Raw genomic sequence first — 14,592 nt, 5'->3', positions numbered from 1 at the left:
ACACAAAATCTGGAGCCTGCAGCCCTTCAGGGCCCCCCTGAGGAGGTGTTAAGGGATTTGATTTAGCAATTTCTGAAGTTTCTCTGTCAGTGTTGGGAAGGACACCTCCCGGAGGTGTGTGTCTTTTCCCCAGTTGACTGGGAAGTAGAGTAAGTAGACATCTCCGGGTGGGGGGGGTACAGAGAATCCCAGCTGGTGACTCGGAGACACTGAGCAGTGCCATACCTCACCAGTGACATCGGTCCCATCCTGGCTACAGGAGGGCACGCTCCTCTTGCCTCGCTGAGCTCGGTTACCATTCCATGTTGCCAGCACACATCACAGACACTTCCCCATCCTGGGCTGTTCTCACCTTGTGCTCCTCTCCATTCAGGAAATGGCTCACAGCTTCTCCCCAGCCAATGGGAACAGAGGGGTATGGACTGTGATAGGCAAAGTAGAAGCCCAGTACTGGAGCATGGCTGTGGGGCCCTAGGGCAGATCGGTGCTGGATTTTGTGGAGGATATGATAATATGACAGGGAGGCTGCAGGGGCCCCCTGGAGCTAGGGATGGGGTTGCGATTGAGACCCCTGCAACCCCTTATGCTACCCCCATGCTAACAGCCCTTACTTGTAAGATGCTCTTCGTAGTCGCAGCTCTTGTTTCCACATGTGGCTGAGACACAGCTAGGAGCTGCAGTCCATGATACATTACAGACAGTACACAAGGAGTGCACATGCAGAAAGTTGCCAGAGGTGGCAGCAAAGAGCCCGCAGATGACAGGTCCGTCTCCGCTCACTGAGCAGGGAGGGACCTTTCAGAGCCCCACTGATTTCTATGGGGAGATCAGACGAAAAATGGACAGCATGTCCGTTTACATCAGATGTCATCCGATCACGAACGCCATACGTCTGTTTTGAGCAGACCGGATGGCAGGTGGGTATCAGCGGACACATCTCTGCTGACATCCGCCTGCCCATAGGAGTCAATGGGTGGCCCGCTCGGACTCGCCTGAAGAACGGACAGGTGTATCTGAGCGGACTTATCTTGTGAAAGGGGCCCTAAAATTGTGCCTGTCCATGAATCAGCAACAAACTTTGCTATTCAATATTTTCCATAGGTGGCATTTAACCTCTTGGCGCACAATCTTGTACCTGGTAGGTCATTGTACTTCATTTGGTTGTACTGCAGCTGCAGGCATCACCCCGGTACCATTTTTTATAGCCAGCGATTGGCTCTCTTGTAATAGTAATCAGAGTGGCCAATTAGCTACTCAATTGCTATTACCCTGTTTCCCCGAAAATAAGACCTAGCGTGATTGTCAGTGATGGCTGCAATATAAGCCCTACCCCCCAAATAATCCCTACCCTGTTTCCCCAAAAATAAACCATACCCCGAAAATAGGACCTACAAGGAACTAGGGCTTATTTGGGGGGTAGGGCTTATATTGCAGCCATCACCGACAATCACGCTAGGTCTTATTTTCGGGGAAACAGGGTACAAGCAGTGGGAGGGGATTTCCCCCTTCCTGCTGCCTTTCACAGCTCTCTCAGGCTCTCCTGTCCCGCCCGGAGACCCCAGCAACCAGCCGGCGTGTGCTTTTGGTCCCGCACACACACGCAAATAGTGATCATCCCACACATATAGCCACAAACATCAGATCATGGGCAGTAACTCCAGCACCAGACCTCCTCTGTAAATCTAAAAAGAGGTAACCTGTAAAGGCTTTTAAACGTTGCCTATAAATAGTAAAATTGATGATGTTTGTCACTTTTGCACGACATGCACAATTTTAAAGTGCGACATGTTTGGTATCTATTTACTCAGCGTAAAATCATCTTTTATATTTTTATATTTTACAAAAAAATTGGGTTGTGTTTTTTTCCCCCAAAAAAATTGCATTTGGAACACTACTGCGCAAATACCGTGTGACAATACAATTGCAAAACCCACCAATTTATTTATTCTATGGCCTCTGCTTTAAAAAATATATAATGTTTTGGGATTCTAAGTAATTTTCTAGCAAAAAAAAAATGATTGTTACATGTAAAAAATAAAAGTGCCAGAAATGGAGCTAAAGTGGTTAAAGATCATATTGAAAATCAGAAAAATACAACAATGTCTTCAAATGCAATTGTATTTCTGTGTCAATTTGGATCCCATGTCCTTGCGGTCGGGTGGGGGAGGAGCTCAGTGCTGAGATATATCAGAAATGAGCAGTGTATGGAGACGCTCTGGCAGGGATCACAGTAATTACTGACATATGGCCGGTAGATTATACAAACTCCATAGTAAAATAATTTTTGTTGGCTTCTCCTCTATCCAGTATAATCTGTGCGGAGAGTCAGTATATACGGGGTGGAGGTGACAGAACATAGAGCAGCCAATCAGAAGCCTCTACTCATTGACATGAATTGAATGCCCTCTGATGATCTGCCTTGTACTTGGCTTCCAGCGCTATTTGTTATGGTTAGGGAAGAATTTCATCAGAAAACATCAGTGCAGGAAAGACCTGTTCTTCTATAGAAGGCCAAAGAGGCGTTTTCGTCTCATTCTGAGATTCCGGACTGATCCAGGAAGCTGGAGGCCCCTGTGCCGTGTCTGCAGGTATATATTACAGGTCTCCGGTAATCAGATCATTCCTTAGGAGCCTTTCATACTTCTTCTATCTGACACAACTTGTCCTTAAAATTTCCCTTTCACCTTCTTTGCTCTTAATCTAAACATTACTGCAGGTAAAATACAGAGCCGGCCAAAGGGAAGGTAGAAGAGGCGGTCGCTTTGGGCTCTTCAGCAGGAAGGGTGAGCAACACGGACAGGACATGCAACCTATGCTGCTAAACTCTATTACAACTCATGGGGGGGGAGGAAGTCGCACTTTGGCCTTCAAGCTCAGTTCGGTGTTAGCCTATGTGGCCATTCACATTGGGCGTTTAGATCCAAATTTTAAGAGCAGTGTTTAGAGGCATAAAGAAAGCCCCAAAGCTGCATTTGGAGAAGATATTATTAGTGTAATTTACACATGAACGTGCCTAAGCCTGTATAAATGTGTGTTAAAGCACGTATATTTATTCTAGTGGGTAGAATACGTAAATATTCTAGCCAATAGAATGATTTTATGCTCAATTTTTTCTAAACGGCGTACACCTGTAAATGCCAATAAACCCGCATACACGTAAGTGAAAATGTAAGATTAGAGGCATTTTTTCCTGCCAACTTCTGCCAGAATATATTCAGTGCATAAATTCATATGCCTGTGTGCATGAAGCTTTTTGCTGGTAAATTGCCAGGAAATGACAGCACCCGGTTGTCTCATTCTGTTAGTAAACACAGTGACTGGTCAGTCCCTTCATCTATATTAGACCCTTATCCTAGATGAGGGTCTGATATAGATGGTAATAGGAGACCCCATGCTAAAAAAGAAAAACCAAAAAGGTTCCCTGTAAAAATACATACCAGACCTTTATCTTTGTCTGATGTTGATGTCAAGGTGGACCCCACAAAAAAATATTATTAGAAATAAAATTTTAGAAATGGTCACTGCCAGCCCCTCTATTATAGCCAGGCATACCACACTGTATAAGTATTTTATGAAAACGAGGCATGTAAATACTGTTTTAGAGCTATCTTCAGGCCGGTCACGTGAATCATGGCCAGTCTCCAGGGCTACTGCAGGAGGGACTGAGCGCCCATGTGACCTCCCCGGCTGACGTTGTGAGCCATGTAAGCGGCCTGAAGATAGAACCAAAAAGTTATTTACATGCCTCGTATTTATAAATGAACGCTGCTGCCAGGCTCATCCACCTCACAAAAGGCTCAGCGTCTGCTATACCCCTCTGCCAATCCCTCCATTGGTTACCACTCAACCAATGAATTCAATTCAATATACTAACCATAACTTACAAAGCCATCCACAACCTGGCCCCCAATTACATCACTAACCTAGTCTAAAAATACCAACCTAATCGTTCTCTTCGCTCCTCCCAAGACCTCCTGCTCTCTAACTCCCTCATCACCTCATCCCATGATCACCTTCAGGACTTCTCCAGAGCCTCTCCCATCCTCTGGAATGCTCTACCCCAATCTGTCCGACTTTCTCCTACTTTGTCCACTTTAAGATGATCCCTGAAAACTCCTCTCTTCAGAGAAGTCTATCTGGTCCCCACCTAACAACTGTACATTTATTTTCTCCATCAGCACATCCCCCACAGTTATTACCTCTTGTATCTCTTGACCTTCCTTCTTAGATTGTAAGCTCTAAGGAGCAGGGCCCTCTGATTCCTACTGTATTAAAGTTTATTGTATTTGTACATAATAAATAATGATCAGCGCAGCTTGATATATATAAAATATTTACAATAAGCGATAAATGATGTGCAAAATCGCTAATTTGTGATTATGCAAATTGCTAATGATGCTGTGCAAAATAACTGAAGCAACAGTAGCCCTATGTTCAATGTAGATGAATACTAAAGTGCCTATGTTGTAACTGTGCAAAAACGCATAATGATGCTGTGTAAAAATCGCTAAAAAAACAGCAATCAACAGTGCTGATCAAACCAATCTGAGTATGTGCACGTAGTGTTGTGCAAATGCAAAAGTGATTAAGGATATTAATATACTAATGTTAATGCATAGTATTTATTAAAGTGCCAATAGCCCTATGTTCAGTGTACATAAGCATAGAATGACGATGTTGCAACTGTGCAAAAACGCATGATGTTGCTAGGTAAAATCGCTGATTATATGCTATTCAGATAAGTTGCAGCTAGATCCAAAGTGTGTAAATGCACTTAAATGGTATAAAGTAAATAATAATCAGCGCAGTTTAATGATATATAAGGAATATTTAACAATAAGCGATAAATGGTGTACAAAAATCGCTAATTGCAATTATCGCTAATTGCAATTATGTAACTAAATAAATAATGATGCTGTGCAAAATAACTGAAGCAACAGTTGCCCTATAATATCAAAGCGGCGCTGCTGTCAAATTGCTGAGAATTGACACAATTGCACATAGGTTAAATGCACATAAAGTCGCTAAACATTAAATCGCAGATCTGACAAGTGGATAAACGTGAAGGTAAAGTTCGTGGCTAGCTTCATAAGTGAATAAAGAAGTGGAGATGGTCGGATAGTGCACCAATCACCATATTCAAACCCGTGCTCCACACACCCCTCTGGGGTTCAAACTCACCACAAAGTTGCAGATGATAAGCATTCACGATCTCCCACTGATTCACTGCTGGGCTGGCTTGGAAATCCACATCATCAGCGTATATAAGGAAAAAAAGACAGGCTCCACATAGAGTAGTACTATTTTCCAAAGGATTTATTAAAGATGTGTGTTGTCCAAGTTGTATATAAAAAAAGGCCTTGCTATTTCACATAACTGCCATCAATATCCTCTCATCCAGTGACATAGTGTCAGGTTTCCAAGCTGACAGTTTCAGCCAAAGGAACAGAAATGGATCGGAAATGCCAAAAAGCCGTGCGGGAGACACTGTAAACCAGTGAGCCGCTCAGTACAAATCCTTCCCAAAGACTATGCTGGACATTAGAGCGCAGTATATGTAGATCTATTCAATACGCCATGAGATCGTTCCCTGATCGATTTCATCTTTCCGACTTTATCAAAGGGGTTTGACCTCATGGCATGGCGTGTCAGAATAAATAGTGTTGTGTGAAGCCAATTAGTGTTAACTCCTTGTATCCCTCTCAGTTGCCATGTTAAACAGGTGCACTCCACAACCTGAGAGTTCCAAAGGAAACAAGGAGGTCAAATAGATTACTAATTTGAACCGGCATTAAGTCAGAGGGTCACAGAATCTACAAAAATCATGTAAATCATTATTAATAACTCCTCTCTCACACAACACTCTATACACATAAAACAAATTCATTAAAATACATTAAAATAGGTGGTACGCTTTAGTCTTAATATTCCTAGACTAAAATATAGTATATATTCACTAGGATCATTCACAGTACAACTTATATCAAAAATAGAAAAATAAAAACCTCTCTGGTTATTTCTGAATAACTGAAACAGAGGATTTACTCGGAATAAAATTTACAGTGTTCAAAGCATTAAACAAAGTCAGCCCCATGTCAAGAAAAAAGGAATAAATAAAAAATGTTAATCTAAAAAATGAATAAATCGCTAATAAAACAATTCAAATCGAGATCCACATTTCACCCTCTAGGAGCAAGGCTATCTGTTAAATAGATCCACTCCGTTTCCTTTTTGGATAATTCTCTCACCAAATTGGTACCCCTCCAAGAGGGTTTAATGTGGTCTATAACCCAAAATTTAAGACCAGCAGGATTCTGATTATGGTAGATTTTAAAATGTAAAGATAAATTAGGATCTTTAAAACCAATGTGTATATTGTGAATGTGCTCTGCTACACGTATTCTCAAAAGGCATTTGGTTCTTCCAATATATAATAAGCCACAAGGGCAAGTTAGGGCATACACTACATGTGTCGTATTGCATGTCATAAACTGTTTAATCCTGAACTCTTTGTTATTGGAAGGGGAAACAAAGGTCTTTACCCCTCTAAGTGGTCTGCTCACTTCCCTGCAGGCTTTACATCTCCTGCAGGCAAAGAACCCCTCCTGGTCCCAAATAGTGGGAAGATGGCTGGGGGGGTCAAGGACCTTTTTTACTATAGCATCTCCATAACTACGACCTCTACGGTATACAAACTTTGGTTTAGCTGAAAGGACCGTAGCCAGAGATCTGTCCAAGAACAAGACATGCAAGTGTGTATTAAAAATATTTCCAACTTCTCTAAACTGAGAGTGAAATGAAGAGATAAACGCCCATTCAGGTTCTGTATTTTTAGGACCTGAGGTATCTTCTTTCAAACACTCATCCCTAGGGATCAGTCCAATTTCTTCTACCACTGCTTCTAAATTTTGTTTTTTGTATCCTTTCTCCATAAATCTATCTTTTAACACTGTAGACTGCGTTTGATAATCTTCAGATGTTGAGCAGTTCCTCCTCACCCTCATCATCTGGCCCTTAGGAATATTCCTGAGCCATAGGGGGTGATGCCCACTGTGTGTGGGGAGGAAACTGTTCCTGTCAGTGGGTTTGAAAAAAACTCTAGTTTGTAATTTGTTCCCGGCATGGTAAATGGTCACATCGAGGAAGTTAATTTCTTCCTTACTCCACTGGCTCGTAAGTTTTATATGGTTTACATTCTTGTTCAGATAATCCAAAAAGGCACATAATGAAGGTTTAGGACCAGACCATATCAGTAGGAGGTTGATAAGAAATATTTAAAGAATTACAAGTGATATCAACATTTGCCTTGTTCCTTATATGCTTTTTTCTAGCTAAAATGGCGCTGACTTATTGTTTATGCAATCTGCTTAGTTCCGACCAACACCTACAACAATATTTAAAGAACTAGCAAAAGTTTACCATATTAGGGCATATTGTGTAAAGGACACTGTTTTTGACAATAAAGCTGACGATGCACCATGAGTCACCAGTGTGCCTTAGCCAATGGTAGCTTGCCAAATACTGTTATAAAATGACATGTGTAAAGGGTTCCTGTATGACTCTGCACGGGACTCCTTGCTGTGAGAGTTCATCCCTATGTATATACATTTGTAATAAATCTGTCTTCTAATCAACATGACCGGAGTTGACTGATCAGTGAGAGAATGGAATTTTACCAACATCATGGTCCTTTCGAGCCGGAAGTAAGGATTAGGTGGTGGATTGAACGGTTCCGTCCAAAATATCGGTGAGTATCAGACTCCCTCTCGCCGAGACCTAGGTCCTCCCACTCAAGTTAAGTGGTAAAAAGAGGCTGGTCGGTTCCGGGATCCACACCTGACTTCTACTCCTGGACTTCTGATCCAGTCCTCCGAGTCTGTGAAAGGTAAGACAGATTTTTTCTTTTCTCTTCTTTTCTCTTCTACTCGAGGTAATTTGGGTTTTCATTAAGTTTGCCGGCACTGTGTTTATAAAAGATCTGGGTGACACAGGGGCCGAAGACAGAGGCACTTGGGGACGTTGCCTATGGTAAATAGACGTAGCCCGCTGTCTAAGACAGATTAAAAAAATTTAAGGTACCGAAAGATGATAGATGATTGATAATTGTTGTGAATAGTGACTACACGTAATATGGATAGATTACAGAGAGTCACAGTGGCCATTTCAGGTTTTTTCCTAACTGAGTGGTGGTTGGGACAAACAGGAAGTGAATGTACGAACAGGAATCAATCTAACTTGATCAGAAACACTTAGCCCATAGATCGATCGTTTTTCTCTTTTTCTCTCGAGAGCAATATTTCCTGCACTGTTCCTTTTGCTGCATTTGTTAAATCATGAGACTAACTCTTGCTCTTTCCTCCTCATGTTTAACATTACTGCTAACTTTGTGTGGGGAGTCTTATATTTTTGCTTTACTGTGATCCAAGGGTTGCTAGTCTGGTGGTTTACAGGTTGATAAAAGGCCTGCTTTATGATCTGTCTGGCTGCAAACTTGTGGTTAAAAAAAAAAAAAAAACTGGACTCACTCACTCCTTCCCCCCCCCTCACGGACACCTAAGTGCACTTCCTCTTTTTGTGTGAGTGTGTGTAAAAAAAAAAAAAAAATTCTGATCAGAACGTTAAGAATACTGTTTGTTTTGACCAACTGTACTTTGTAGTAAATAAGGTAAAGGTATAAGTTGTTTTATATATGTGTGTGTGTGTGTATGTGTATATGTATATATATATATATATATATATATATATATATATATATATTTATTTCCTGTTTGGAGAGTTTGGACTTTGTTTGCTGTTTTATATAGATTCTGGCAAAGTTCGAGAGTAGAATTACCAGTCTTGTATTCTAAACTCAAGGAAAAAAAAACAGACATGGGGAATAGTTTCCCCATTAGAAGGAGATAAGAAATGTATGCATAGCAAATAACCAAAATCTGTTAAATATTGTGCTAAGTGGGAAAGGAAGTTGGGATTCAATGGTAAACTAACTGTGAAAGGGTGTCAGGAGTTGGTGGATAAGTTTAAATTGTTAGGATCCAATGAAAAAAAAAAAAAAAAAGTAAAAGATTAGAAATGGCGGAATAAGGAGAACAAAAAAAAAAAAAAAGAGAAATGCCAAGCCCAACTGCCCCTAGTGGACAAAGAGACAGACAAAACGGTCAGCCCCTAACTATGACTGTTTTTAAACCATGGACTGAGAGTGACGTGCAGAAGGCTACTGAGCATATTAAACATCCTAAGTTTGGGGCCCCAGAAATCATTGAAAATATGGAAGGTCTGAGGAACAGTTATAGGCTAAACGGGGTCGAAGTGGAAAGGGCCTTAAGGAGGGTTCTAGGATCAGATTGGGCATCAGTAAAGGGAAATTGGGACCCCTGTGTAGCCACAGTGCCCCCTCAACAAAGCGGGGAACCACTGGCCCTTGATAGCAAAGATTTGACAGACAGATTGACTGCCTTCTATCAGAGATGCAATCTCCGATGGGTATAACAAACTGACTGGCAAAAGATTAATATGACTGTAAAGGAAGACAAGGAAAGTGTCAGTGATTATCTAAATAAACTACGAGACGTTTTTAAAGTGTTCTCTGGGCTCCCCAAAGCTGAGGATGTGAATAGTGCATATCAATAACAGCTAAAGATAGCTTTTGTTAATGGATTAAAACAGGATCATAAGGATTACATTGTTAAAAACTTGGTTACTTACTGAACTGCATCAGTTTTAGATGTTTTGCAATATGTTAAGCATTCTGAGAAGTATTTGAAAGTGATGGAAAAAAAAATGTGAAAGTAAAGTTTTTGTGCAAGGTGATGAAGGCGATACCCCCTTAAGAAGGAAGCAGAGGAGGGTATAGCCCCTGCAATAGAATAGTACAGGATTTACAAGCTGTTAACCAGGCAGTTATACCAAGGGCATAAGGTAAATAAAAACTAAACTCCAGTTGTGGCAACAGCAGGTCAAATACTTAGGGTATAATATCTCAAAAGAAGGTTGACACCTGGATGAGGAGAGAATTTGAGCCCTCCACCAGGTGCCGAAGCCAGAAACAAAGAAACAAATTATGTTTTTTTTGGGCATGACAAATTTTTGTAGAGCTTGGATTTCTGGGTATTCAATACTGACCGCGCCCCGTTGGTCCATAAATTTGAGCCCAGCACGACACCTTTCCTGTATGACAATACTTTTGACACAACCTCACTTAACAATACAGAGATGTACTACATTAAACCCATCCACACTAATACAACTTCCTACTGATGGTCATAAACATGACTGTACTGCTACCATCGCTGAAAAGGTACTGCCATGAAGTGATTGGAAAGTACCGTTATCTAACCCTGACATGACACTTTTTGTTGATGGCTCCAGTACGAAAGATCCAGATGGCACAAGTGTAACTGGATATGCAGAAGTGACACATGACAGAACAGGAAATCATAGAGATAGATCATACAGTCCTTACTGATATACAGCAGAATATATCCCCTGGGGAGAAACAATATCGGAAAACAAAAGGTTGCACAATAATAGATAACATCTACACATCACCTGAAGGAAAGCTGGTATTGTCAAAATCCTTATTTAGGTATGCAGTAGTATTGACACATGGAGTAACTCATATGTCAAACAGGGGGATGACTGAGATGTTAAATAAGGTATGTACAGCTTATGGCTTCACAAACTACTAAAAAAAAAAACTTTTTGTTCTCAATGCATTATATGTGCAAGACACAATGCTCAGGGAGGCATAAGACCACGGAAAGGGAAGTTCCCCACACCGCAATATCCATTCCAACACATTTTCATGGATTTTATTGAATTAGACAAATGTGAAAAGGAAGAAATATTGTTTGGAAATCATTGATGCATTGACCACATGGGTAGAGATATAGTGCTGACGCCTTAACAGTATCCAAATCCTTACTAAAAGATATCATTTCATGATTTGGGATACCAGAGAAGATTTATAGCGATAATGGTCCACATTTTGTAAATCAGACTATAAAACACCTAACAGAAGTGATGGGTATAGAAGTAAAAGAATGACTGTGCATATCACCCTCAGTCAGCAGGGCTTGTAGAAAGACATAATGGGATATTAAAGAGCAAGCTAAAAAAGTCTATGGAAGAGACGGGGAAAAATTGGATGTACTGTCTCCCACTAGCTATTTTAAGCATGCATATCACGCCCACTAAAGAGGGACTGAGTCCATTTGAAATGATGTATGGTAGACCTTATAAAATACCTTTATTACCAAATGAAACCCACACAGAGGAAGGGGAGCGAACCTTAGCAGAATACATGTCAAGGTTATTAAAACAGAAACAAATTAACCAAGAGTGTTCCATTCCAGAAGGAGAGCCCATAGGAGAAGACAAAGTACAAATTGGGTGCTCATCAAGGTGATCAAAAAGAAGCATTGGCACTCCCCTAAGTGGGACGGGCCATATCAAGTACTCCTTACTACTCCCACTGCAGTAAGAATTGCTGAAAGGACTATCTGGATTCACCAATTCCACTGTAAAAAGGTAAATATAGGCAGAGTAGGGACAGAGAGACTGAAGGAGGGGGAAAGTCCAACTACAAAGGGAGGCAGATAAAAGGTCTGCTTGTCTCAACCTTGGTGAAGAAAAGGCCCTATCTAGGCCCCCCTCACTTCAGATAGGATGGTAGGGATTTTGTTCCTCGTGGGAGTATTGGTGACTCTAGGAGATGCCTCTATATGGGGAGGTAGGAGACACGGGAGGATAGTGGAACCAATCAATTGGGAAGAGACAGGAAGAGCATTGAACCTCACCTTTGTTGAAGGAACCACCAGTACTATACAGGTGGATTTCTGCCAGATGACAGATTGTGGAGATAAGGTAGAAGCAAGTTGACCTGGGCAGATAAATATGTGTGCTACCTGGCTGGAACTACCGGGTGTACTACTTGGGATTCAGTCATGTGGACAACTGCAGCCCAGGAATTGGGGATATGAGATCCCAGCAGCAGGAGATTTAAAGAATAGATTAACCATAACTAAAGCGGTCCACTCTCCCTGTACAGAATCAAAGAATTGCAATATATTATTGATTTCCCTGAAGGACCCCAAACTAGAAGATCAGAGGTTATACCGTGTAGGAGCCTGGATATCAGGAACTGACCCTTTGGGAAAATTCTTCCTTGAAGTCAAACCAAAGAATGAGACAAACAAGAAGAAATAATTAGATAATGAGGACCGACTTAAAGTAGAGGTATTAGGATCCACAGTGAGATTCACCAATCTCACAGCGGAAGAAGCTATAACATTAGAAACAGGATACCAGGATAAGAATGAATGGCTTGAATGGTTAATATATACTGCTAACACCCTTAAAAAAGAGAACTGCTTGGTCTGTGCAGGGGCCAGACCCCAGCTGGCTACAGTGCCTTTTCCCTTAAATAACAATACAGATCCAGATGGTTTAGAGTGTATGCTAAAGCTAAAAAAAAAAAAAAAAAAAAACATACGAACCTGACACCAACACTCCCTGTCACACATTAAGTTTATCGTTTCCCCAGGTTCAGAGACCTCGGATACCCCCTGCTGTCATGGCATACCCTGGCAACTTTGCTTGCTTTGCACTTCCGGGGAATGAGAGTGGCAAAGATTTGGGGTCTTTACCAGATGACTACTGCATGGAGAGGATTAACAAAATAGTAAAGGGAGAGGGTGACAACTGGGTTGAGCACGACACCCAGAAGGCGGACATCTGGTGGTTATGCGAAGACAAGAGGCTCAGAGCAAGCATCCCAGCCAATTCCCGAGGGGATTGTGCCCTGGTACAGCTGGCAATGCCTCTGCGCTTACTGTCAGAGTCCCCTTGGAAGACGGGTCACCGGAGGAGCAGAAGGTACACCTCTCCTGCGGGGTCTTTTGACCCCCAGATCTATATAGATGAGATTGGGGTTCCGCGTGGAGTGCCGAGTAAGTTCAAAGCTAGGAATCAAGTGGCAGCTGGATTTGAGTCTCTGCTCTGGTGGGTGACAGTAAAAAAAAAAAAAATGTTGACTGGATTAACTATATATACTATAACCAACAAAGGTTTGTAAACTACATCAGGGATGCAGTTAAGAGATTGACAGAGCAATTAGGCCCTACCTCTCTGACGGCATGGCAGAATAGGATGGCATTAGATATGGTCCTAGCAGAAAGAGGAGGGGTCTGTAAAATGTTTGGCGGTATGTGTTGCACCTTTATTCCTAACAATACAGCTCCTGGAGGAACCGTAACTAGAGCCCTCGAAGGATTGAAAGCTTTATCGAATTAATTAGCGGAAAACTCAGGTACTGATGATCCATTCACAAATTGGCTTGAAGGTTGGTTTGGGAAATGGACTGGACTTGCCAAGGTCAAGGATTTGCTAAGGTCTGAAAACCCAGTTGTGGAACTGACCTGCAGTGAAGTAATAAATTGAGGAAGCAAATATAGATATCAGAGGAGGGAATGATAAGAAATATTTAAAGAATTACAAGTGATATCAACATTTGCCTTGTTCCTTATATGCTTTTTTCTAGCTAAAATGGCGCTGACTTATTGTTTATGCAATCTGCTTAGTTCCGACCAACACCTACAACAATATTTAAAGAACTAGCAAAAGTTTACCATATTAGGGCATATTGTGTAAAGGACACTGTTTTTGACAATAAAGCTGACGATGCACCATGAGTCACCAGTGTGCCTTAGCCAATGGTAGCTTGCCAAATACTGTTATAAAATGACATGTGTAAAGGGTTCCTGTATGACTCTGCACGGGACTCCTTGCTGTGAGAGTTCATCCCTATGTATATACATTTGTAATAAATCTGTCTTCTAATCAACATGACCGGAGTTGACTGATCAGTGAGAGAATGGAATTTTACCAACAGAGGTCATCGATATACCGTCTGTAGAAAAGGAGTTCACTCCTATTATGAAAGACGGTTTTGTCCTCCCACTTCCCCATAAAGAGGTTGGCAAGACTGGGCGCAAATTTTGCGCCCATAGCCACACCTCTTTTCTGGGTATAAAACTTACTATCAAACCAAAAATAGTTGTGACTTAAACAAAAGTCCAACGCATTTCTCAATAAAACTTTTTGGGAGTGTGGAAGATCGTCCCTCTTACTAAGGGCCCAATTCAGAGCCAAGAGGGCATCCTCGTGTTGGATAATTGTGTACAGACTTGTCACGTCAGCTGTTACCAAATACACTTCCTCCTGTCCTGTTAGTGTTATCTCCTGTAATATCTTTGCTACCTCACATTCAAAACATGTGACTGATACCCAGGGGCGGACTGACCATTGAGCCACTCGGGCACTGCCCGAGGGCCCTGGGCCACTAGGGGGCCCCATCAGGTTTGCCAGCCTCAGTAAAACCAGGGGCAGTATGTATAAATCTGTGTTTTTTTTACATCTGTCTGTGTATACTGTGTGTACATATATGTGTATATTGTGTGATTGTATACTGTGTGTGTGTATACTGTGTGGCCCCATAATCTCTGATTGCCTGGGGGCCCCATAATCTCCTATTGCCCAGGGCCCCATGAGTTATCAGTCCGCCCCTGCTTATACCCCATTGTGATAAGTGCC

At 41.7% G+C, this 14,592-nt stretch overlaps 1 long non-coding RNA gene across 1 annotated transcript; it reads left to right on the top strand.

Annotated features, from left to right (window-relative positions):
* The first annotated feature begins 6,601 nt into the window (after nucleotides 1–6,601).
* On the top strand, nucleotides 6,602–13,843 carry LOC141106555 (uncharacterized). The gene is made up of 2 exons (XR_012235737.1): nucleotides 6,602–7,885; nucleotides 11,355–13,843. It is a non-coding gene; the product is annotated as an uncharacterized lncRNA (long non-coding RNA).
* Nucleotides 13,844–14,592: the final 749 nt, after the last annotated feature.

This window comes from Aquarana catesbeiana, linkage group LG08 (genome assembly GCF_042186555.1).
Source record: "Aquarana catesbeiana isolate 2022-GZ linkage group LG08, ASM4218655v1, whole genome shotgun sequence".
Taxonomy (NCBI): domain Eukaryota; kingdom Metazoa; phylum Chordata; class Amphibia; order Anura; family Ranidae; genus Aquarana; species Aquarana catesbeiana.
The sequence above is the reverse complement of the archived record's forward strand: the minus strand, read 5'-3'. Positions and strand labels throughout refer to the sequence as shown.